Here is a 24,317-nt window from a genome sequence, read left to right on the forward strand (position 1 = left end):
AGAAGGGAAGAGTTAGTTGATATAAATAGTGAAAAGAATGTAAAATATGAAAAATTCGTATTTAGTAGAAGAGGATTTTGATACCAACAAAACAAACACAATTTTTGTAACTATTCTTGTATTTAATTTTTTTTGTAAATTTAATGATACAACTATAATATTTATTAATATTTCATTCAATCTAAATAGTAATAAAATATATAATTTTTTTAAAAATTAATCTAAATTAAATTATTAATATTTTTATTATTTAAAAAAATTATATTTTTATACTTACAAACACATATCTCAATTAATTACATATCAACTGCACATATGAGTTTGTAAGTATAAAAATATAATTTTTTGATATATATGAAAAATAAAAATATAATTACATATCAACTGCACATATGAGTGTAATTAATTTAGAAAAATAAAATTATACAGTAAATATCTTTTGTATCAACTATAAGATATATATCCAACTATCTAAGTAAGAATGTGAAAAAAAATTTGATATATATCCAACTAACGTAGCATGATATAGGCAACTCACTAGTAATTCGAATCAACTTAATTCGAACTACCTAGTGTCACCAATATTGAATAATTCGAATCAATATGATTCGAATTCCCTAGAGTCACGTGAGCCTACTAATTTGAATCGAGTCAATTCGATTTATCCTTCTCTAATTCGAATCTACTTAATTCGAATTACATACATATTCATTCAAACGTAATTCGAAGCAAGTTGTTTCGAATTACATGTATTTGTAGTTCGAATCATATTGATTCGAATTATATATAAATGGCCATTGGTGGATTGTTGAAATAATTTTTGTTTTGGCTGATTTGGGTAATAAACTTTTCAGCTTGGTTTATTTGGGTTTTTTACCCAAAATAGTACTATGGTAGTTTACTCGGTGTTGAATTGTCGATAAGTTGCTATTTGTAATGTACTAGGGTCTAGGGATGCTCCTGTTTTCACTGCTTGGATCCATGAGAAAGTTTGTTTTTGATAGTGATATAGTAGCTAAGGATGCTCCTTTATATTAAAGAAACAAAAGAATTATATTCTAATTATTTTTTTTTTTTATAAAAGTTATTAGATATTAAATTATTTATTCACTTGAATAATGCAGTGTAGGAAAAGGACTATTTTAAAGTTGAGAAATTAATATACTATTTGTCTTATTCTTTTTTTTTAGTATAATGCCACCTTTTAATCTATAAATTTGAATATATTACTCCAATACTGAATTGATCTTGTAAGAGATCTGCTACAGAGAATGAATACGTTTATTTTTTAAATTATTCATATCATCAAGTGTGCCCATTTCAAATTTCATTTCAATCAGATGATCGGCAGCTGCCAATATATCTCGTGGTAACAAAAATGTATTGTTTTGCTTAGTTCTTGTAGTTTTTTATGTTGAAAGAATTTCAAAAACGACAAGAACTGAGCAAAAAAAATCTTCGGAAACTGATATTTCTTATCCTTTTACAAAGAAATGTAAGAATTCAAAGAAAATCAACGAAACCGAAGATAAAAAGATATTGGTATCGAAAAAATCTCTTGTAATGATTTTTTTATTTTATTTTAAATGATAGAAGCGGCTATTATGATATATAAAAAATGCTCGATTTAAAAATGTCGTACGAAATGATATGTCACAGTTCTTTTTTGATATATGTAAAAATGATGAAAAAGTATTCTCTATAAAAATTCTCTTCTCAAAGGAGGTTTCATAGTATATTTTTTAGTATCTTTTTTCTAGTACAATAAAATTATATAGTGTCTAGTTTTTGCTGAAAAAAAAAAAAAAGGAATATTCTTATGAGTTTGCCTTGGTATCGTATTTATACTGTTGTATTCTAAGAAAAAAGAAAAAAAAATAAATGAGATATTATAAAACTGTGCGAAACTATCACAAGAGTTTATGTTAAAAAAAGTGGCAAAGTTTATTTTTGATAGTGATATAGTACCTAAGGATGCTCCTATCTTCACTCTTATTGTATTGAATATTGATCCATCCCAAACTGTGCTTTCCGGTGGCTAAATATTAAGCTTATAATTCAACACATGCTAAAAACAAAATTAACATAAAAAGCCACGTGACATTTTTAATCTATCTTCATCCTAGTGTTTCATTGATTTACTTATAGTAATCTCAATTGAAATATTAGTATTATCATTGACAATTCAATTAAAATATTTGATAAAAAATATTATGCATGTAGTAAAATTAGTGATTAAATTAGTCACGTCTATATATTTATTATTTTATATATTTTTAGTATATATTTTTTATTTTAATTCTTATTTTATATTTGATAGTTAATTATATATATATATATATATATATATATATATATATATATTTAAATTGATTGCATGAATTATTATCAACAAATAGACATAGCAAATAGTTATGTAAAATATTTTATGTATTAAAATTAAACTTATTTAAAATTTATGTAAATTAAAATACTTATTATTTAAATTAATTATGCTAGTCGTAGAGTATATTAAATTTAGTCATTAAAATTATTTATTATTATAGAATACATATTAAAATATAAAATATATATTAAAAATAAATTAAATTACACATATATTATATAAATACATAAAGACTAATTTTGTCAATGAATTATAGACTTATAACTCAAATAGCATAGTCTTTTTATACTCATTTAAGAGGTTACGAATTCGAATCTCTTTATCTTTGATTAAAAAAATCATAAAAACTAATTAATTTTAATAGTTGATTCTAGTGTCCACATAACATTTTTATATTTTAATTAGTTTCTAAATAAAATCACGTGAATGAACAATCTTGATATTTCAAACCCTAGTCACCTCTCATCTAAAATTATTTTTAAAAAAATATCTTTATTATAATTATATTATAATTAGCATTTAATGAATAATACCTCATTATAATAATTTAAGAAAATATCTTTATTTTTAGAAAGTACTATTCTCATGTAATGAAAGTACTATTCTCTCTTCTAAAATTATTTTTAGAAAAATATCTTTATTATAATTATATTACAGTTAGCATTTAATGAATAATGCATGATTATACCAATTTAGAAAAATATCTTTATTATAATTATATAAAATAATCTACTTAATATACTAAAATTGAATTTTCCCCCAACTAATGAAAGTAAGGTGTCAATTTCTCATGAATTTATTTTCTTTTCAAAATAAAGGCACTATTCTCTCTTCTAAATTTATTTTAAAAAATATCTTTATTAAAATTATATTATAATTAGCATGAATAATGCATAATTATACTGATTTAAAAAATATCTTAATTATAATTATATAAAAAGTTAAATATAAATTTATAATTCTAATTGCTATAAATATGATACTAACGTTCATAGTGGTAAATTGATATTGCAATAATTAATTTTTATAATTATTTTTGTACTACTAAAGGCTATATATAGTGTTTCTTTGTGGTTAGTGAGTTTAAATCTAAGAATCAAAGTATTTTTTTTTCTAATCTGCTATTCTTTTTTGATTGGACAATTATTTCTAAGGAGCTTTATAAGTCAAGTTCAAGTCACATCCCCTCTACGTTTTCTACATTTGTCCAAAAATATTCGAAATGGAGCATATAATGAGATCGAATTTTCTCAATTTAGGTTCAATTTTGAAAAATTCGTGCCACCTTGAAGATGCAATTCAAGGGTTGGTACTATATTTAAATTTTTTCTCTTAAACTTTTTGTATTAAAAATAATTTTATAACATATTGTATTTTTTTCAGAAACTACCGGTCTTTTGGTGCATTAATGCAATGTCATTGAAGAGAATAAAAGTCAATTTAATTTGACAATTTTTACAAGAAGATAGTCTGAATTTGTACCGATTCTAAGTATTCGATCTTACGATGTTACTTCGGTTGGTTGTTACGAGAATGACTCTAATCTATACGTATCTAAGGATTAGAATAGATTAAATATTATTTAAATAATTTAGTTTTAATATCGGTAGTTGATTAAATTAGTTTTAGAGAAATTTAAATTGTTGTCTCAATTTATATATTATGACTATTCTTTATGGATATGTTACTTTTAAACTTTTTAATATGATTTTTTTTAAGTTTGTTTTCTTTTTTGATATATGTATCACCTTTTTTTTTGTATTTCAGATTATTAGTAATGTTAAGAGAAATGTAATTCATCAATAAATTAGAATGATTAAAAGTTTAATTAAGATTAACTAACATCTGTTTTGGAGACAAGATTGATTAATTAAGATTAAGGCGTGAAAAAGGAAAAAGAGTCACAATACGTTATTTTATTTTCTTGCTAATATATAAAAATATGTGAAAAAAAATTAAAATATCACCATTTAAAAAAATTTGTTAATTATACCTATGAAAAGGGATTGAAAAATATGCATGGATATAAAAAATAAAAAATTATTACTTGTAGAATAAAAAATAATTAGCATGTGTGACTTAAATTTTTATATGTTCAATTAATATATATATATATATATATATATATATATATATATATATCAACAAATATTTAAAATTATTTAACAAAATTAATATATATGTATAGATAAATAAAGAAATTATTATAATTTATAAAAATTACACATGACATTAATAATAAAGAATAAAAAAGTTATTGAATGATTGTAGACTCAAAAAAAATTAATTATGATAAAAAAAATTAATTAATATATATAATTTAAATATATTTAAATATATATATATATATATATATATATATATATATAAACTACATAAAGAAGTATTTAAAATTATTTAAAACAATAAATATATTCTAAAATAAAAAAATTATTAACTAAACAATTGATATATATATATATATATATATATATATATATATTTTAAATACTTCTTTATGTAGTTTATATATATATATATACAGAAATTAGTATGATTTATGAATATTATTACGTATATGATGGTATTAATGGAATAATAAAATCAGTATAATTATTGTAGGCTAAAAAAATTATTTATAATAAAAAAATCAAAAAATAATTAATATATGTGACTTAATATATGTGTACTTAAATAAGGAAAGATTTAAAATTATTTAAAAAAAATAAATAAATATATCCTACGAATAAAAAAATCATTGACTAATCGATTAATATATACTGGTAGTATAAATAAAAAACCATTAAATAAAAAAGAAATAGTATGTTTTCAATTTTGAGAATAAAACATAAATAATTATAATATAATAATTTGTTTAATTATTAATATTTATAATTGTTATTTTAAATCATAAATTTAGAGAAAAAAAGTAGATTAACAAAAACGATTAATAAATGTATTAAAGTTGATACACATAACACTAGATTAAGAAAAAATAAACGCAATTACTACAATTTAAATTAATTTTAATAAAATAATATAAAATTATAATTTCAAACTTATCACGTGCATAGTACGAATTATTGAACAATTTATTATCATGTACATGGCACGGATTATTAAACAATTTCTCATGTGTTTTTTTTTTTCAAAATAAAAATACTATTTTTACTTATAATTATTATTCTTTATCAACTCTTTCATTTAAACACTAATATTATTTATTAATTTTTTTATTTTTATTCCTCACATTTATTAAAAATTTCTTTTCAATAATTTAGGTATTAATTATTGTTATTTAATTAACTTATTTTAGACAATGTAAGAAGCAAATATATATAATATTAAATTAAAAGAGTAGATTTTAATTTTACATAAAATAATATAATAGATATAGAGTATAAATAAATTTACTTGACAAATATAATTATTCATAGTGTGATATATATATATATATATAGTTTGTTATTTTTCCATTACATGATATATTTATTACGATAACATATCTTTGTACATTGACTCCCTATATATATATATATATATATATATATAGTTTGTTATTTTTTCATTATATGATATATTTATTATTATATTTTAAATTTAGAATTTCTTTAATCTAACATTGCAGTGAAAGAATAGCAAGTTAAAAAAAAAAGATAAAAAAACATGAAAATATTCTAAACATGATTACCGCTAATTTTTTTTCTTTAGTTTTTAAATATATTATTTATTTTATTTATTTAGAGTAATAACTAAATTTATTATAACTATAGTAAAATTATCTTAAAACTATTAGTATTATTAGTAATTTTTTAAAATTATTGACATATTATTAGTATATATAATAAGCAGTAAATTTTCTTTCATGTTTATTATTTAAAAAATTTATAATTTTTACATAGTCTTTATTCTATTTTTTTTCATACCTAATAACTATTGATTACGATTCTATTAATAGTATCACCTATAATAGATTATACAAAGAGAAAGTATGAAAAATAAAGATAAGAATTATAAGGCTATAAAAAGTTTCATTCAAGTTTGACAATAGTAAGACGGTTTACATAGAAATAGTTCTGATAGATGATAAGATTAATTGATTCATTTACTAAATTTTTTCAAGTAATGCTAAGTTCAATTTATAAATAGAGTTTAATTTTGATGCACTGACAGTGTAAAGCATTTTACATAGTCGTGCAATCACATCCGTTCTTTTGGATGACCATTCACGCGGTCAATGTGAAATGTATTTATTTTTATTGATGTGTCATTATGTAATTGAATACACGTGTAAAACTACTTTACACTATCAGTGCATCAAAATTAAATTCTTATAAATATCTGTAGTTCATATTTTAAGTTAATTTTATAAGTACACCATTTCACAAGTCAAAGACAATTCTTTTTAATAGCTTTGTAAATGCTAATAGCTTTTATATTTAATTTATTTTGCAATACGATAAAATTCATTGTTCAATCAAATCAAAGACAATTCTTTTTAATAGCTTTGTAAATGCTAATAGCTTTATATTTAATTTGTTTTGCAATACGATAAAATTCATTGTTCAATTAAGAATTATTTGACAAAAATATTTGAGAATAAATTGGTAGAAAGGAAAGTCTATATCTTCTCAAATTTTGAGATGGAGAAATCAAGCGGAATATATCTTCTGACTGTACACACGTGCAAAATATTTTTAAAATAGAGTCCGGTATAGTACATTTGGTTGATGATCGTAAAATTTTGGATAATCATTTTAATTTGCTTGCTTATGCTGATATATTGAAACAAACAAATAAACGATTCTACTTATTTAGTACGTAATTAATTTATATTAACCCACACAAAATTATTTTCCTTTTGATTTTAAGTTTTGCCAAAAATTTGTATAATAGCATCATTTTATCGATAACAAAAATTTTAACAGTTTATTTATGAAAATATTTGAAATTGTATTGTGACTTTTTTTAAAGGTATATCCTTTTATTAATATACTATTATTAGTTTTATCGTTTAATATAAAATAAATCAGTAAATTCTTTTTATTTTATACACGTTCGAAGTTATAATTTCTTATATTATTCACTCATTTGTCCTTAATTTGGTACTTTTAATTCAATTTTTTTGTTCACGATGTTATTAATTAGATTCTTGACTAGAAAAGAAAAAAAAGTCAAAAACTCATATTATGGTCAAAAATAGAGAGAAGTGACTAGTACATTGTGATTGATTTTCATGATTTGCAGTATGTAAAATTTTAATATGAATATTTCTTTAGGTTATAATTATGTGTTGTGGTGCAAATTTTTTTTTCTTTATATATTACTACTTACTCCCTTAATTCTCACTTTCATTCAAAAATGAGAAAAAAATTTTAATGTACACTATGAGATCAATTTACAATCCAATTACTTAATCATCTATGTGATCTCTAAGCAACCGAATACATAATTTATTCTCTAATTTATAAAATTTAACAAAGACATTGGTAAACATATTGGTTTCGTATTTATTTATATATTTTATTTATTTATGTTATATTTGTAATTATATTATATCTATTTTTATCAATATATTTTTTAAAAAAATATCGTTAGTGTTAGCACATTGTGTATTAAATGATAGAAACACGTAACTATTTTCTTTTTCAGTCAAGATTAAATAAAATACTGTAATTTAGACTTGCAATATCAACATATTAATAGTAAAATGAAAAAAAAAATGTAATATTATATCAAAAAAAATTTTAGATCATAATTATAATTTATGATTGAAATTATAATTTAAATATTTTAAACGGGATAATTTTATTTAGAGAATTCATAATTCAAACATAATTTTTATACACTTAATAATTACATTTGAGTTAATACATTTAATACTATATTTAAAAAAATATGAATAATGCACATCATATTATTTATTTATTTATTAATTAAATTATTACAATTTAAATTAATTTTAATAGAATAATTTAAAATTATAATTTCAGTTTACGCTTGTTTTGTTGCTTAATTTGGGTTTTTGAACGTAACGAGTCGTTCGAAAAATTGGCATCAATGAGTTTGATATCGAATCTGTCGATGTACCTGCTAACGAGGTACAATTTGAGTGCCATATTTGTGGTGTGGTTCAAATTTGAAACGGATCATCCAATGTTGCATCCATAATCGGTGCTTTCATTTCTCATACTTATTTGGGAAGGTTTCGCACCCTCTTATTTGGCTCCAGTGCATCACTTCTGGTAAGCAAATCAATCATCACATCAATGTTACAATTACCAGGATAATGTTTTATTTCATTATTATATTTTCCCCTATTGGTAGTGTAACATTAACAAATTAGGATTTATGTCAAGTTAAAACCAAGAGATGTATTTTGATAGAATAAATTATCATTTTTTATTATAAAAAATATCCCATGCTTATAATTTTGACTTTGATACTCATTAAATTAGGTAATTTTATCGAATAATTAGTTAGTTTATATTTTCTGTGCTTAAATTCTTAATGATGAGAAATAATCTTTTATTCTATTTAAATGTTTTATTGGTTGACATGGGGTAGAACATGAATTACATGGACAGGGTATATTGATAATGACCCTAATAGCAGGTATATATCAATTGAGGCCTGCTAACTGTACTAACAGGCCACATTTCTAGTGGCCACAACCGTGGCAGCTTAGTATACTCTTTTTTGCCCTCGCCATGTTATCTGTTGGCACATGTGGAATTAGGCCGTGCAACATTGCATTTGGCGTTGACCAGTTCGATACCAAAACAGAGAAAGGCAGCGCACAATTAGAAAGTTTTTTCAATTGGTGGTACTTCACCTTCACCGCCATTGCACTTGTCTACATTCAAACCAATGTTAGCTAGACCTTAGGATTCGCCATTCCAACACTCTACCTTGTTTTCTCAATAGCAATCTTCTTATGTTTATTTATTTATTAAAATAAAAAATTCATTGAAAGTACTATTGAAATATTTTATTTATAAAATTAAAATATATTATACTTAATATTATTGGTATTTAATTTGTTCAATTTTTTTGAGATATTTTATTTTAAAATTTTTTATGACATTTTTTTAATCTATATTTACATAAGATATATTAAACTTATATTCCTCAAATAATAAAAAATAGTTAACAACATCTTAATATAATTTTTTTATTATACATAAATTTAGGATTTTATACCCATACGTCTCTTTGAGTGGAATAATATTTTTTAAATATTCTATAAAATTTATATGAAATTAAAAAATAATAAATAATTTAAATAATATAACAAATTAAATAAAATATGTATAAACAATAATTTTAAAATTAAAAAAATCATTGTTGATGTGAAAAATTTATATTATAAGAACAAAAAAAATGGTATTAATATATAGTTTTGTTTCTAATCACTTTACACTAATTTTGTACATACTTCTCTCTAAATAGTAAATGAGGGGCTTTTATAGAGTTTTATGCAACCATACATAAATCATGAGCCTTTCTCAAATTTCATGCAAGGCTATGGTAAATCATGGAAATTTTGTGTGTTATGTACATCACGTAAAATTCTACCAAAATTTCATGATTTACTAACGCACGGCCCATGTTATTTTGGTTATAAATTATGGGATCTCACATGATTTTATGTTTATTTGTAAAACGTTTAAAATACTCATGATTTATATTAAAAATTAGAAGACAAAATTGTAATTATTTTACTTTTAAGACAATCTAGTAGTTTTGGTGTTGATATAATTTATATAAGTAAATTATCTTTTTTTTAAATAATTAATCCTTTTAAAATATATAATATTTATCTTAAAAGATAAGTTCGATAATTTCGACACTAAAATAAAGACACCAAAAAAATAATGTACAATTTAGAGATAAGCAAAATAAGTGACAACTACAATTTCCTAATAGAAGCCACATGAAAACAATATTACCTTCCAATTATAACATCTAAGATCATTAACCACGATTAATTAAATTAATTCATTTTAATTCTATTAGATACCTTGATATGTTTGTTGAGTGATTTTAGGTTTAAAAGGCAAAGATTGGATTGAAGAAGTGAAGAAAAAACATGCAAAGTGGAGAATTCATAAAAAAAATGAAGTTTTAGAAATCTGCCATGCGAGGCGTACGCGTGACCATGCGTGCGCATGACCAGAAATTCGCCAAGTGACGCATACGCGTGACAAGCAACACGTGACCTCATTAAAGAAGCACGCTGGGGGAGATTTTTGGGACTGCAGAAGCCCAATCTAACTCATTTCTAAAGCTATTTAATGCAGAATTCAAGAAGGAATAAGGACGGAGCAATTAGTGTAGTGTAGGAAACATGCTTTAGTTTAGTTCTAGAGAGAGAAGCTCCCTCTTCTCTCTAGAAATTAGGGTTCTTAGTTTAGTTTTCTCTTATATTTAGGTTTAATTACTTGTTTTGATTTAGTTTCCTGTACTTTTTCTTATTGATTTGCTTCAATCTTCTTAATTTCTCTTGTTAATTTCTCTTGTTAATTTCTCCTTTAATGCACTTGATATCTTTTTATGTTTCTTATTGTTTAATTGAGTTGTTATTGTTAGCTTCTTGCATTCGATAGTTTTAGATTTTATTATTCTTGCCCTCTTACCATGCTTTTCTTGTATGCCTTCTAAGTATTTGACAAAATTCTTGGTTGGAATTTAGAGTAGATTTTGTGCATTCTTGACTTGGAAAGAGAAGTTAGGTGCTCTTGAGTCATTAATACTCAACTTATGTTGGTGATCTAGAGTTATTAGTTAATATTGTTTCTATTGACGCTAATCTTTCGCTAATTCAATTAGTAAGTGATTAGGCTTAACTCTTGATAATTATTGTGTTATGATTAACTAGTCTTATTTGATTTTCTCCCGATGTTGGAGATAACGAAACAGGCTTAACTCTTGATAATTATTGTGTTATGATTAATGACTATGATAGAAAACCTTGATTCTCAATTCTTGCCATGAATGTCTCTTTTTAGTATTTGCTATCTTTAGTTGTTTGATTTATTTTATTGTCATTTAAATTCTTGTCTTCTTACATGTAACCACCCCCTTGAACCTCATAACCGATAACATGCATACCTCACTGTAATTCCTTTGAGAGACGACCCATGATCTAATACTCTCGATTATTTTTATTGGTTTGCACTCGTGACAAACAAAATTAAACTTTGATTGAAGGTTATTTGTCGATTTGGAACTATACTTGCAACGAAGCGATTTCTTTTATTGAGAAGAAATTCCAAACTGACGATTTCCTTCACATCAAGTTTTTGGCGCCGTTGCTGAGAAATTGCAATGTGTGCCTATTATTGGTTATTGTACATATGTTAATATTGTGAATAGTTTGCTCTTTAATCGTTTGCTTGTTTGAGTCACTAGTTACATTCTTGTTTCTTTGTTTCTTAATAGTTTTTGTTTTTGTTTCTCCTTTTACTATGAATTCTCATCTCTTTGGTTATGAGTTTGGTTGCAATTATGTTGTAGGGAATGAAAATTTCAATGAGGGTTTGCATCAAGAAATTGGAAATCAAAGGTGGGAGGAGCCTTAAGCATATGGATACTCTTCTTGGCAACAACCTCCTCTAGTTTCTTATAAGTATAATCCAACTCCTAATGTATACCAACTTAATGGATGTGGTGAACCTCATTGTGGTGTCAATCACAACCACAATATGCATATGACCACTTCTCTCAACATTACTCTCAACAACCTTACTCACAAGCTCCATATCACCAAACACTTCCATATGATCCTAACCCATACCCACCATACCAACAACCATATGAACCACATCTAAAGCCACCACCATTCCAACACCAATACCCCCAAGAACCACTATCTCTATATACACTACCTCAATACTCTCACCAATATGAACCACCTTCCAACTATGACACCTTTCCTCCAAACAATGAACCCTCTCTTCCACCACTGTCTTCATTGGACGAATTTCTCAAACCCCTAATGCAAGAACAAAAAGATCTCTATTCTCGTCTTCAAAAGTAAGAAGAAGAGGATCAAAAGAAGCTAAAGGGGTTGGAAGTCATGATGGCCACCATAACCGAAGCCGTTCACCACTTAGTCTCCCTACATTTATGCGATCAAAGTACCCCCATTGATGAATGTGGAAGATCAACCAAAGAGCATAGGGAGGAGAAGAACTTGGAGCTTCAAGGTGAAGAAGAGGAGTTAAAGCAAGAGTTACAACAAGAAGAGGTAGTTGAGATCATTAGCATAGAGGAAGTGGTTAGAGAATTGAGGAAAATTGTTCAGTGATTTTTTGTCCACATTGATCAATTCCCTTGATGATCTTATTGAGCCTTCTCCCGTTGAATTTGAAACGGATGTTGACATAGATCTTATGCAACCTCCAAGATATGACTCAAGTGATGGGAAAGATCCAGAAGACATTGGTGAAGAAGTATTTGAATTTGAGAAAGTTTGGCAAGAGGTGGAGATTGAAGAATTTAGTCAAGTAGTGAAAACTCCTCAAAGAGGATGGAAAGGAGTGGGGATTACCTTAACAAGGCCATTGGAAGCCTCTCTCACTAAGCAACAATCCATTATTTCATTCAAGTGGGTAACTCTCTTATCCTTGAGCTTTACTTTCCCGTTTGAATATGGTTTGTTTGAGATGGATGAGCAACTTAGAGCTCTTTGTGAAATTAAGAGCAAGAGAGAAATGGTTAGTGGTTAAAAACACCATTCTAGGTTCATTGTGGTTGAGAGGTCCAAGTTAAATTGCAAAGGTTGGAGACTTGGAGTCATCCTAAATTGAATGGGTCTAGGAGAATAGTTTGGTGCCTAAAGGAGGATTCTATGCGCTTATCAGCCGAGTGGAATAATGATGATCAATTAGAAGATGGGTGTAGAAACAAGATTTGAGATCTTGGCATACAAGAGGATCGATTTTGGGAGCCCATAGCTTGTGTAGAACTCCATCAAGGTTGAAGAGACTCCTCGTCCATTGAAGGATGTTATTCTTGTTTCTTACGAGATCATTCACAAAAGGATCCTGCAGCTGCACAAAGGATAAAACAGAAGGTGTTTTATTACTGCCGGTGCATTGACCAGTTCATTCCCATGTACAAAATTCTTTCACATACAGCCATTTTTTCACTGTTTGTACCTCTCCGTCAATTGAGTATAGTTCAATTTTCTATTTACTTCAAAACTAGGCCTCCCTCTAGTTTGTCAGTTTCTAGTCAATACATTCTCTTTCTAGGTTATAGAAACATGGTTGATGCCATGGCCTCAATATTGAAATCCTATAAAATGTTCATCTGACTTGTAAATTGTGGAAAGTTTTCAAATGATTTTTATTTTAGTGCATTGTTTGGATATATCATTTAGAAAATGATATTCTGCCCCCCTTTTATTGTATAGTTGATCTGATTCCACCATTTCACTCTTGTAGCCGTATTGATAAAGTATCTCTTGGCATCTTTTGGACTTTATTCTTTCCCTCCACTTTTCTGTATATTTGGTTCTATTTCTTCTAACTTGTTACATATAAATTTGTTCAATAGAATTGGTAAATGATGCAGGATGTATATGAGCAGCAGAAAGAACTAATTTTACTTGGAGAGAGGGTTGTACTGGCCACTTTAGCATTTGACCTTGAATGTTCAACACCCCTATAAGCCCCTTGTCGAGGCTATAAAGAAGTTCAAAGTTGCAAAGAATGCCCTTGCACAAGTTGCATGGAACTTTGTTAATGATGGGTATGATTTAGTTGCTATTTGTTCTAATCTATTCTTGTTGAATCTATTTTGTTCATACAGATATATATTTGTTTACACACTGCAAAGTGGTTTTCAGGCTGAGGACTGATAAACTCCGATTTTGTGGTTTATCTTGTGCTTATTTTGGGGAATTTTATCACTTTTTCCCACATTTATTCAATAAAATAGCATGGTTTTGCAATTCTCCCTTGAATTGTGCTTAAATGTGAAAACATGCTTTTTAGGCCTTAAAATAGCTAAATTTAACTCACTTTAATTTCATTCGATGCCTTGATATGTTTGTTGAGTGATTTCAGGTTCATAAGACAAGTATTGGATGGAAGAAGTGAGGAGAAAAGCATGCAAAGTGGGAGAACTCAGGAAGAAATGAAGGAACTGTAAAGCTGTCAAGCCTGACCTCCTGACACTCAATCGACCATAACTTGAGCTACAAAGGTCCAAATGAGGCGGTTCCAGTTGCGTTGGAAAGCTAACATCCGGAGCTTCGAAATGATATAAAATTTGCCATATGTTGCTTCGCGCTCAGGGGCGCGCACGCGCCATGTACGCGTGCACGCCGATTCTGCCCGTGGGTCCACTTTAATGAAATCGTCCCCAGTGATTTGTAGCTCATTTTGGGCCCAATACAACTCATTTCTGATGCTATTGAACCCAAGGATTGAAGGAAGAATGAAAAAAAAGTAGTCATAGTTTATTTTTTTATCATGTTTTAGGGTAGAATTCTAGAGAGAGAGGCTCTCTTCTCTCTCTAGATTTTAGGGTAGTTTAGGTTTAATTTTCTTAAATCCAACTTTTAATTCTTGTTTCAATTTAGTTTCTCCTTTTAATTTCTTGTTGCTACTACTCTATTCTTCTTAGTTCTCTTGTCAATTTTACTTTTATGTCTCTTTTTATGTTCATGAGCCCCTTGTTGAATTTGGATATTTTCTTTAATGAAATTTAATGTTTGATGTTCTTTTATTGATGATTTGAGTTGTTGATTTACTTTTCTTGCAATTGGTAGTTGGTAGATTTTATTATTCTTGTACATTTACCATGCTTTCCCTTTGTACCCACCAAGTATTTGACAAAATGCTTGGTTGGGCTTTAGAGTAGATTTTGAGCATTCTTGGCTTGGAAAGAGTAATTGGGCAATCTTGAGTCATGAAAATCTAACTTATGTTGGTGATCTAGAGTTGTTAGCTAATATTGTTTCCATTGATGCTAATCTTTTGCTAATTTAATTAGTAAGTTGATTAGGACTTTTGGATTGAGATTAGCTAGTCTTATTAGACTTTCTCTCATGGAAGATAATATGATACCTTCTTCCAATGTTGGAGATGACGTAATAAGATAAATTCTTGTTATTATTGTGGTATGATTGATTAGTTTTGTTTGACTTTCTCCCTATTTGTTGGAGTTGACTAAATAAGATGAATTAATCATTGCATGACTAGGATAGAAAGCCTATGATCTCAACACTTGCCATGAATGTCTCTCTTTATTACTTGCTTTCTTTATTTTCTTGCTTGATTTACTCTTCTTGTCATTTAAGTTCTTGCCATTTATTTTCTGCGAAAATATAAAACCAACCCCCTTAACCCCTTTATAGCTAATAATTGAGCACTTCATTGCAATTCCTTGTGAGACGATCCGGAGTCTAAATACTTCGGTTAATTCTTATTTGGGGTTTGTACATGTGACAAAACCATATTTTAATTTGATGCGAGAGTTGTTTGTTGGTTTGGAGCTATGCTTACAACGAAATTCTTATTTCTACAAGAGAAAATCTAGACCGACAACAATTTTTGCTTATCAAATTAATGGCGCCGTTGCCGGGGAGTTGCAATGGTGTTATGTTATTGGCTATTGTGAATATGTGAATATGTTTGCCTTTTGCTTATTTGTTAGTTTTTGTTAGCTTTAGGACCTTGTTGCTTATTTTTTTTTAGTTTTTGTTTCTCTTTGCTATTATGAATTCTCATCCTCACTTTGGCTATGAGTTTGGCTCAAATTATGTTGTAGAGAATAAGAGCTATGATGACAATATGCATCAAGGATGGAATAATCAAAGGTGGGAGGAGCCTCAAAGGATTGATCAACCTTATTGGCAACAACAACCTCCGGATTCTTATGGGTATAACTCTCATCCTAATGCATATCAATCTAATGGATGTGGTGACTCTTATTGTGATTGTCAACAACCACCACCACATACCTATGAACCACCCCCTCAACATGACTTTGAACCACCTTACTCACAAGTCCCTTTTCACCAAACACCTCCATATGACCCCAACCCATATCCACCATACCAACCACCTTATGAGCCATATGAACCATACATGGAACCACCACCATTCCAACACAATTACTCTCAAGAACCACCTCAATGTACACTACCTCCATACCCTTACCAAAATGAACCAACTTCCAATTATGAAACTTCCTTCCCAAACAATGAACCTTCTTTTTCCACACCACCTCCAATTGATGATTCTCTCCAAGAATATGTTAGCTCTTACATTTGAAGGGAAGAAGAGAACCAAAAGGAGTTTAAGGAGTTAGAAGCCAAGATAGCTACCATAGCGGAAGCCGTTAGCAATATGGTCTCCTCCCAACTAAGTCTAAACAACCAAGGCACTCCCATTGACGAATGTGGAGAAGCAACCAAGAAGCATAGTGAGGGAGTGAGTTTAGAGCTTCAAGGTAAAGAAGAGGAGTTGAAGAAAGAATTGCCACAAGGGGAAGAAGTTAAGATAATTGAGCCGGAAGAAGTGGTTGAAGCCTTTGAAGAGGTTGACCAAGAGATGGATTCAATCATTGAAGAATTCTTATATATAATTGAATCCTCTCCAATTGAGTTTGACATAGAGGGTAAGGAAGAAGATACCTCACCTCCCATACCCTTGGTAAGCAATGAAGAAGAGATTAAATTGGAAGGAAGCTACCAAGAGGAAGAGGTTGAAATTGAAGAAGCTTGTGAAGAGGTGGAAATAATCAAAGAAGAGCACAAGGGAGTGGAACTTGCAAGACCATTGGAGACATCCCTTCCTAAGTCACCATCCAATACAACATTCAAGTGGATAAAATTTCTATCCCTAAGTTTCACTTTCCCACTTGAATATGGTTTGATTGAAAATGATGGTCAACTTAGAGCTCTTTGTGGAGTTAAGAGTAAGAGAGAGTTGTGTAGTGGTTGGAAGCATCACTCTAAGTTCATGATGGTTGCTTGCTCAAAGTTTGATTGCAAGGTTTGGTGTGGAGCTAAATTGTATGGGTCTAGGAAGTTGTTTGGAGGCTTCTTTGAGAATTCCAAGGCTAAACCACCCAATTGGAATCATGATGATCAATTTGAAGATGGGTGTCAAAACAAAGTGTGGGATCCCGGATCGCACAAGGAGAATCAAATTTGGGAGCTCATGATTTGTGAAGAACTCCATCAAAACTTGAAGATATTAAAATTGAAGAATGGAGCTTATTGGAGACTCAAGCATTGGTGGATGTTCAAGGATAGCTTCAAGCACAAGCCACCTTAAGAGGAGCTCCCCATAAGTCCAACTTAAGGACAATAAACAAAAGTGCTAGGTGGGAGACACCCCACTATGGTAAACTCTTTTCATTTTTCTCTTTTGTAAATATTGGTAGAATAGGTTTGATTTCATGTTTTGTTTTGTTTTTTGAGTTTATTTGGTAGTATAATATGTTAAATAAGGTTTTAAGGTGTTTGGGTAGCTGTTTGGAGGTTTGGAATGCTTGGTTTGGTGCAAGAACTTGGAAAAACTTTGAAAAACAGAGCACCAACCCGCGCGTGCGCGCACCTGGCGCGTACGCGCGCCTCAAGCATTTTCGACCATCCACGCGGATGCGCCATGTACGCGGACGCGTGGATGCAAAAATCTCACCCCTCCATACATTGACCCGAGAGTTGTACCTATACTGCGCCAGCACCATGCCTGAGGCACAAAACCACCCGCGCGTGCGCGCACCTGGCGCTATGCGCCCTTGAAGCTAATTACGCAAAGCACGCGCACGCACGCTGTGTGCATGCGCGCCGATAGCGTCACCTACCCTCCTGGTACATGTTCCAGAGAGTTGGGCCAATTTTGTGCCTAGTTCATGCCCGCGACTGATGCGCAGGCGCACTTCACGCGTCCGCGCAGATCGCCACCTCCATCAGGCACGCGCCTGCGCACTGTGCGCATCCGCGTCACACCAAAAAAAAAGGAAAATTTTTTTTTCTTTTCTTCCATTTTCTTTTATTGCATTTGCCTATTTTCATTTATTGCATTTTAATTTTGTTTTTATAGCTTGTTCTTATTTTCTTTTCTAAGTTCTTATATTTTAATAATGGTGTTGGATTCTTATATTCAATTGTTAAGAATTTCTTGGTTAATCTTGGTGCTTTGTGACTTGTTTGGCATTAATTGTAATATTTGCTCTACACACAAGATTAGTGCTTTAGTCCTTCCTAACTCATGATCCCTTGTTTTTGTACCCTATTATCATTGAGTTAGGATGGGACCAAATTCTCTCATGCTTATCACTAGTCTTGTTTGTGTCAATAGTTGATTAAGCTTGATGCAACATACTCTTCATGTCATATACTCATGCTTTGCCTTTTCTCTTGCATCAAGTATTAATTGATATGCCTGTTGCCTATATTGCTCTCTCATTTACATGCGTAGCTAACATGTAGTGAGAACCTTACTCTTATTTGGTATTAGCCCCCGTCTATGTTCTAATTGCTTTCATGTCTTTGTTGTAGGCTTAATTTTCTTTCTTTTTCTCTCCTTTGAGGTTAGCCACCAAGAAGAAAAGAAATGAGAAAGCTTCTAAATGGGGCAACGAACAAGTTCATCTGCACAACCTTTTGAAGGAGCTCATCAATTGTAGCAACCCATCCACCTTGCTCTTCTTTGCATGCACCGAGGACGGTGCAAATTTCTAAGTGTGGGGAGGTCATCCGACCGATCTCCATGGGTAACATTTTCTTTTTTTCAACACCAATTCTGGATTTCCTTTGCTAGTTAGTTGTTATATTGCATAATAGGTTGCATGTTAGTTAGAATTTGTACATATTTCACCATTTCTTTTTATGTTAGGACTACTTGGTTGGGGTGATGATTTTTTTTCCAAGAAAAATTATTTTTAGGGCACCCTACCAATTTGAAAAAAAAAAATTTTTTTGACAAACTTGCTTGAAGAATTTATTTTGGAACATGATTTTTGAGCTAAGAACACAAGCATGTGAGTTTTGAGCCTAATTATGTGGTTACATCTTATAACCACTTATTTTTATTCTTGTGTGCATAATTCTCTTTCTATGATTGTAATCTTTGATTTGTTTGATTCTTTATGTCCATTGTTTCATGTATGCATGCATTTGTATGATTGAGGCCATTATTTCATTTAGCTCACTTATCCAAATAGCCTACCTTTCATCAACCATTGTTAGCCACTTTTGAGCCTATTTAATCTCTTTTGTTCTTAATTTTAGCACATCACTATCCCTAAGTGAAAAACAATAAATGTCCTTAATTTGGATCTTTGATTAGCTTAGGCTAGTGAGGGTGTGTATTATTTGGGTATGGAAAACTTGGGACATTGGTTGAGGTTAAAGTGTAATTTTTATTTTTGTTGAAAATATTGGGAATTGGATACATATTCACGCACTATATGTAAAACCATATGCATTGATACGTTTGTATATACTTTAGAAAAAAAAAGAAAATGATAAAAAAACATATCTATATATATATATATATATATATACAAAAGAAAAAAAATAGAAAAAGAAAAAAAGAGAAAAAAAAAGGGGACAAAAATGCCCCAAAGTGAAGTTCAAAAAAAAAAAAATCAATGCATATGGAATGTGAATTAAAGAGAATGCATGAGTATGTGAAAAAGTGGGAATCATGGGTAGCTAGGTTGTGTATTAGAATTGTATAGGTTGTTATATGTGTTAGGTGGGAGCTGAGGCTAATCAAAGATACAAATTTCAAGCTCACTTGACCATATACATCCCTACCTTTACCCTAGCCCCATTACAACCTATGAATAAGTCCTCATGATGGATGTATGCATGCATTGAATAATTGTTGATTGTTAGATGAAAAATAAATTTTGGAAAGCATGAGTAGAAGATAATTGAGTGAATCGACCCTATACACTTGAGCGACTAGAGCGGATACATTTCCGGTGAGGGTTCGATGCTCAATTCCTTGTTCCCGGCTTTTATGAGCTCTCTTCTTGCAAGTCTATCTGAACTTTATTTTGATATTTGAATTGGTAGGATTCATGAGTTATCATACTACTTAGCCCTACTTGATATATATTCTTGGAGATTGATTTGATTTTGACCAAGTAGGTAGAATCATTTTGCATTTAGTTGCATTCATATAGATAGGTGCATATAGTTTATTTGCATTGAATAAATGTTCATATCCCTTTTCTTGTCCTTCTTTATTCTTAGCATGAGGACATACTTGGTTTAAGTGTGGAGAGATTTGATAAACCCCGATTTTGTGGTTTATCTTGTGCTTATTTTGGGGGATTTTATCACCTTTTCCCTCATTTATTCAATAAAATAGCATGGTTTTGCAATTCTCCCTTGAATTGTGCTTAAATGTGAAAATATGCTTTTTAGGCCTTAAAATAGCTAAATTTAACTCACTTTAATTCTATTCGATGCCTTGATATGTTTGTTGAGTGATTTCAGGTTCATAAGGCAAGTATTGGATGGAAGAAGTGAGGAGAAAAGCATGCAAAGTGGGAGAACTCATGAAGAAATGAAGGAACCGTAAAGTTGTCAAGCTTGACCTCCTGGCACTCAATCGACCATAACTTGAGCTACAGAGGTCCAAATGAGGCGGTTTTAGTTGCGTTGGAAAGCTAACATCCGGGCCTTCGAAATGATATAAATTTTGCCATATGTTGCTTCGCGCTCAGGGGCGCGCACGCGCCATGTACGCGTGCGCGCCGATTCTGCCCGTGGGTCCACTTTAATGAAATCGCCCCCAGTGATTTGTAGCTCATTTTGGGCCCAATCCAACTCATTTCTGATGCTATTGAACACAATGATTGAAGGGAGAATGAAAAAAAAAGTAGTCATAGTTTAGTTTTTATCATGTTTTAGGGTAGAATTCCAGAGAGAGAGGCTCTCTCCTCTCTCTAGATTTTAGGGTTGTTTAGGTTTAATTTTCTTAAATCCAACTTTTAATTCTTGTTTTAATTTAGTTTCTCCTTTTAATTTCTTGTTGCTACTACTCTATTCTTCTTAGTTCTCTTGTCAATTTTACTTTTATGTCTCTTTTTATGTTCATGAGCCCCTTGTTGGATTTGGATCTTTTCTTTAATGAAATTTAATGTTTGATGTTCTTTTATTGATGATTTGAGTTGTTGATTTACTTTTCTTGCAATTGGTAGTTGGTAGATTTTATTATTCTTGCACATTTACCATGCTTTCCCTTTGTACCCACCAAGTGTTTGACAAAATGCTTGGTTGGGCTTTAGAGTAGATTTTGAGCATTCTTGGCTTGGAAAGAGTAATTGGGCAATCTTGAGTCATGAAAACCTAACTTATGTTGGTGATCTAGAGTTGTTAGCTAATATTGTTTCCATTGACGCTAATCTTTTGCTAATTTAATTAGTAAGTTGATTAGGACTTTTGGATTGAGATTAGCTAGTCTTATTAGACTTTCTCTCATGGAAGATAATATGATACCTTCTTCCAAATTTGGAGATGACGTAATAAGATAAATTCTTGTTATTATTGTGGTATGATTGATTAGTCTTATTTGACTTTCTCCCTATTTGTTGGAGTTGACTAAATAAGATGAATTAATCATTGCATGACTAGGATAGAAAGCCTATGATCTCAACACTTGCCATGAATGTCTCTCTTTATTACTTGCTTTCTTTATTTTCTTGCTTGATTTACTCTTCTTGTCATTTAAATTCTTGCCATTTATTTTCTGCGAAAATATAAAACCAACCCCCTTAACCCCTTTATAGCCAATAATTGAGCACTTCATTGCAATTCCTTGTGAGATAACCCGGAGTCTAAATACTTCGGTTAATTCTTATTTGGGGTTTGTACATGTGACAAAACCATATTTTAATTTGATGCGAGAGTTGTTTGTTGGTTTGGAGCTATGCTTACAACGAAATTCTTATTTCTACAAGAGAAAATCTAGACCGACAACAATTTTTGCTTATCAAGGACATCGCTCTGCCTGCAATTTAAGCCACATCATATTGCAGCAGGTGCCATTTTCCTTGCTACCAAGTTCCTGAAAGTGAAGCTTCCATCAGATGGGGAGAAGGTTTGGTGGCAAGAGTTTGATGTCACCCCACATCAACTAGAGGGTTGGTGCCATCCCCTCAATCACTTGCATATTCAGATAGTTAACCCGATTGGACAGCCTTTGTTCCCATGGCTAAATGCTATGATAATTTCTGTCATTGCCATGTGTATGGATGGTTATCTTTTACCGATCATGTTAGGCATTTTCTTCAAGAGAACAAACCCAATTTTGCTCATGGGTAGTTTGTTGTTATAGATAGAATATCCTTCTATGTTGTAATAGCTGGATGCTTCTGCTTAGCCTTCTGAGTCTGTGTTTATGTTGTCTTGCAGAAGTTAGCAATCAAATATTGGAACTCTATGAGCAGAATAGAATATCACCATCTCAAGAAAGTGAAGTAGAAGCAAGTGGTGGAGGGGCAACGAGATCTGCTACAAAAGCTCCTGGTTCGAATGAGGAGCAGGCCTCAAAACATACATCCTCACATCCAGCTCCGTATCACTCATCTGCAGAAAATCATGTGGTAGCACCTATGGGAACAGAAAACCAAAGCAATGATGGGAGTGCAGAAATGGGCAGTGAGATTACTGACCACAAGGCTGACCTGGAAATAAGAGAGTCCCGGAACTCTGAACAGTTTCCTCTGAAAGATAACAAGAGAGAAGTAAAAAATAGATCTAAATTTGGGACTGAACGCATAGTTTCAGGAGACCAGGATAGAATTGTTGGGACAAAGGAGGCTTCAGAAGTAGGAAGGAAGGATGATCTGGGTTCGCATAAGTATAGCAGTGTTGGTCAAAATATGGAGCTTCGTGAAGGTCCTGTTGGTCACTCACCCAAAGAAGAAATGAAGATGATTGACACAGACAAAGGTGAAGGCTGCACTGGAAAAAAAGAGGAAGGAGCGAGGGGAAATGACCTTAAAGAAAGATGTCATGGATGAGGATGATCTCATTGAGAGGGAGCTCAAAGATGGTGTTTAATTAGCAGTTGAGGACGAGAGAAACAAGCGCGAGAGAAGACGGAACTGGTCTAAACTGGACGAGGCAGATCACCGTGACCATGAGGAAATCGGAGATGATAAACGCACAAGCATGAAGGGACAATTACAGAAAGACATGGATGCAGACAATGCAGAAGAGAGGGAGATGTTAGATGATGCTTCATCCCTGTCTAACAATCGCAAGAGAAAGATGGGAAGCCCTCCTCTGGATAGGCAACCGGAGATGAAAAAGCGGGGTACTTCCGGTCTCTCTGAGGATGGAAATGTGAAAGGTAGAGTTGGCTATGACTATGAGGAATGATGAGGAAAAATCCTTGCTAAGGTGAATGTTCTACTGTCCTTGATTTGGTTTCTGTGATTTGCCTTAGAAAGTTGCAAATGAATGAATTTGGAGGATGCTATGCTCTTGTATGCGTTGCACATTTCTTATTTAAGGATCGGAATGCCTCAATTTTTGTAGTGACATTGAAAGCTTACCGATTTAATATGTATTTCTACCTGAGTTCCCTTCCTTAAAAAAAAGGAAAAACTATCAAAAGTACCCATGAAGTTTACGAACGCTGACAAAAGTACTCATAAACTAAGGAAATTAACGCTGTATCCATGAAAGATGGGTTCCGTATGACAAAAGTATCCAAATCTTAATTTTTTGTTGATTTTTTAATAAAATTCATAAACTACCCTGCACTCAACCTCAACTCACTTTTTCAACCTTTCATAACTCAATTTACACCAACTCTTGCTATGGAGTCCAAAACTACTCCTACAACAAACCAGACCGAAATCAATGGTAGTGGTGGTGGTGGTAGAGAATCGGACCTCAACCGATTCACTCATAAGTTTATAATTCATACCCAAATCAAATTAATCAAACACCAAA

The 24,317-nt window shown here is 30.5% G+C and overlaps 1 pseudogene; it reads left to right on the forward strand.

Moving 5' to 3' along the window:
• The first annotated feature begins 12,449 nt into the window (after window positions 1-12,449).
• On the forward strand, window positions 12,450-23,738 carry LOC110271478 (cyclin-T1-5-like; annotated as a pseudogene).
• The last annotated feature ends 579 nt before the right edge of the window (window positions 23,739-24,317 follow it).

The sequence above is a fragment of the Arachis ipaensis genome, chromosome B4 (assembly GCF_059453495.1).
Source record: "Arachis ipaensis isolate K30076 ecotype BB chromosome B4, ASM5945349v1, whole genome shotgun sequence".
In the NCBI taxonomy this organism is placed as follows: Eukaryota; Viridiplantae; Streptophyta; class Magnoliopsida; order Fabales; family Fabaceae; genus Arachis; species Arachis ipaensis.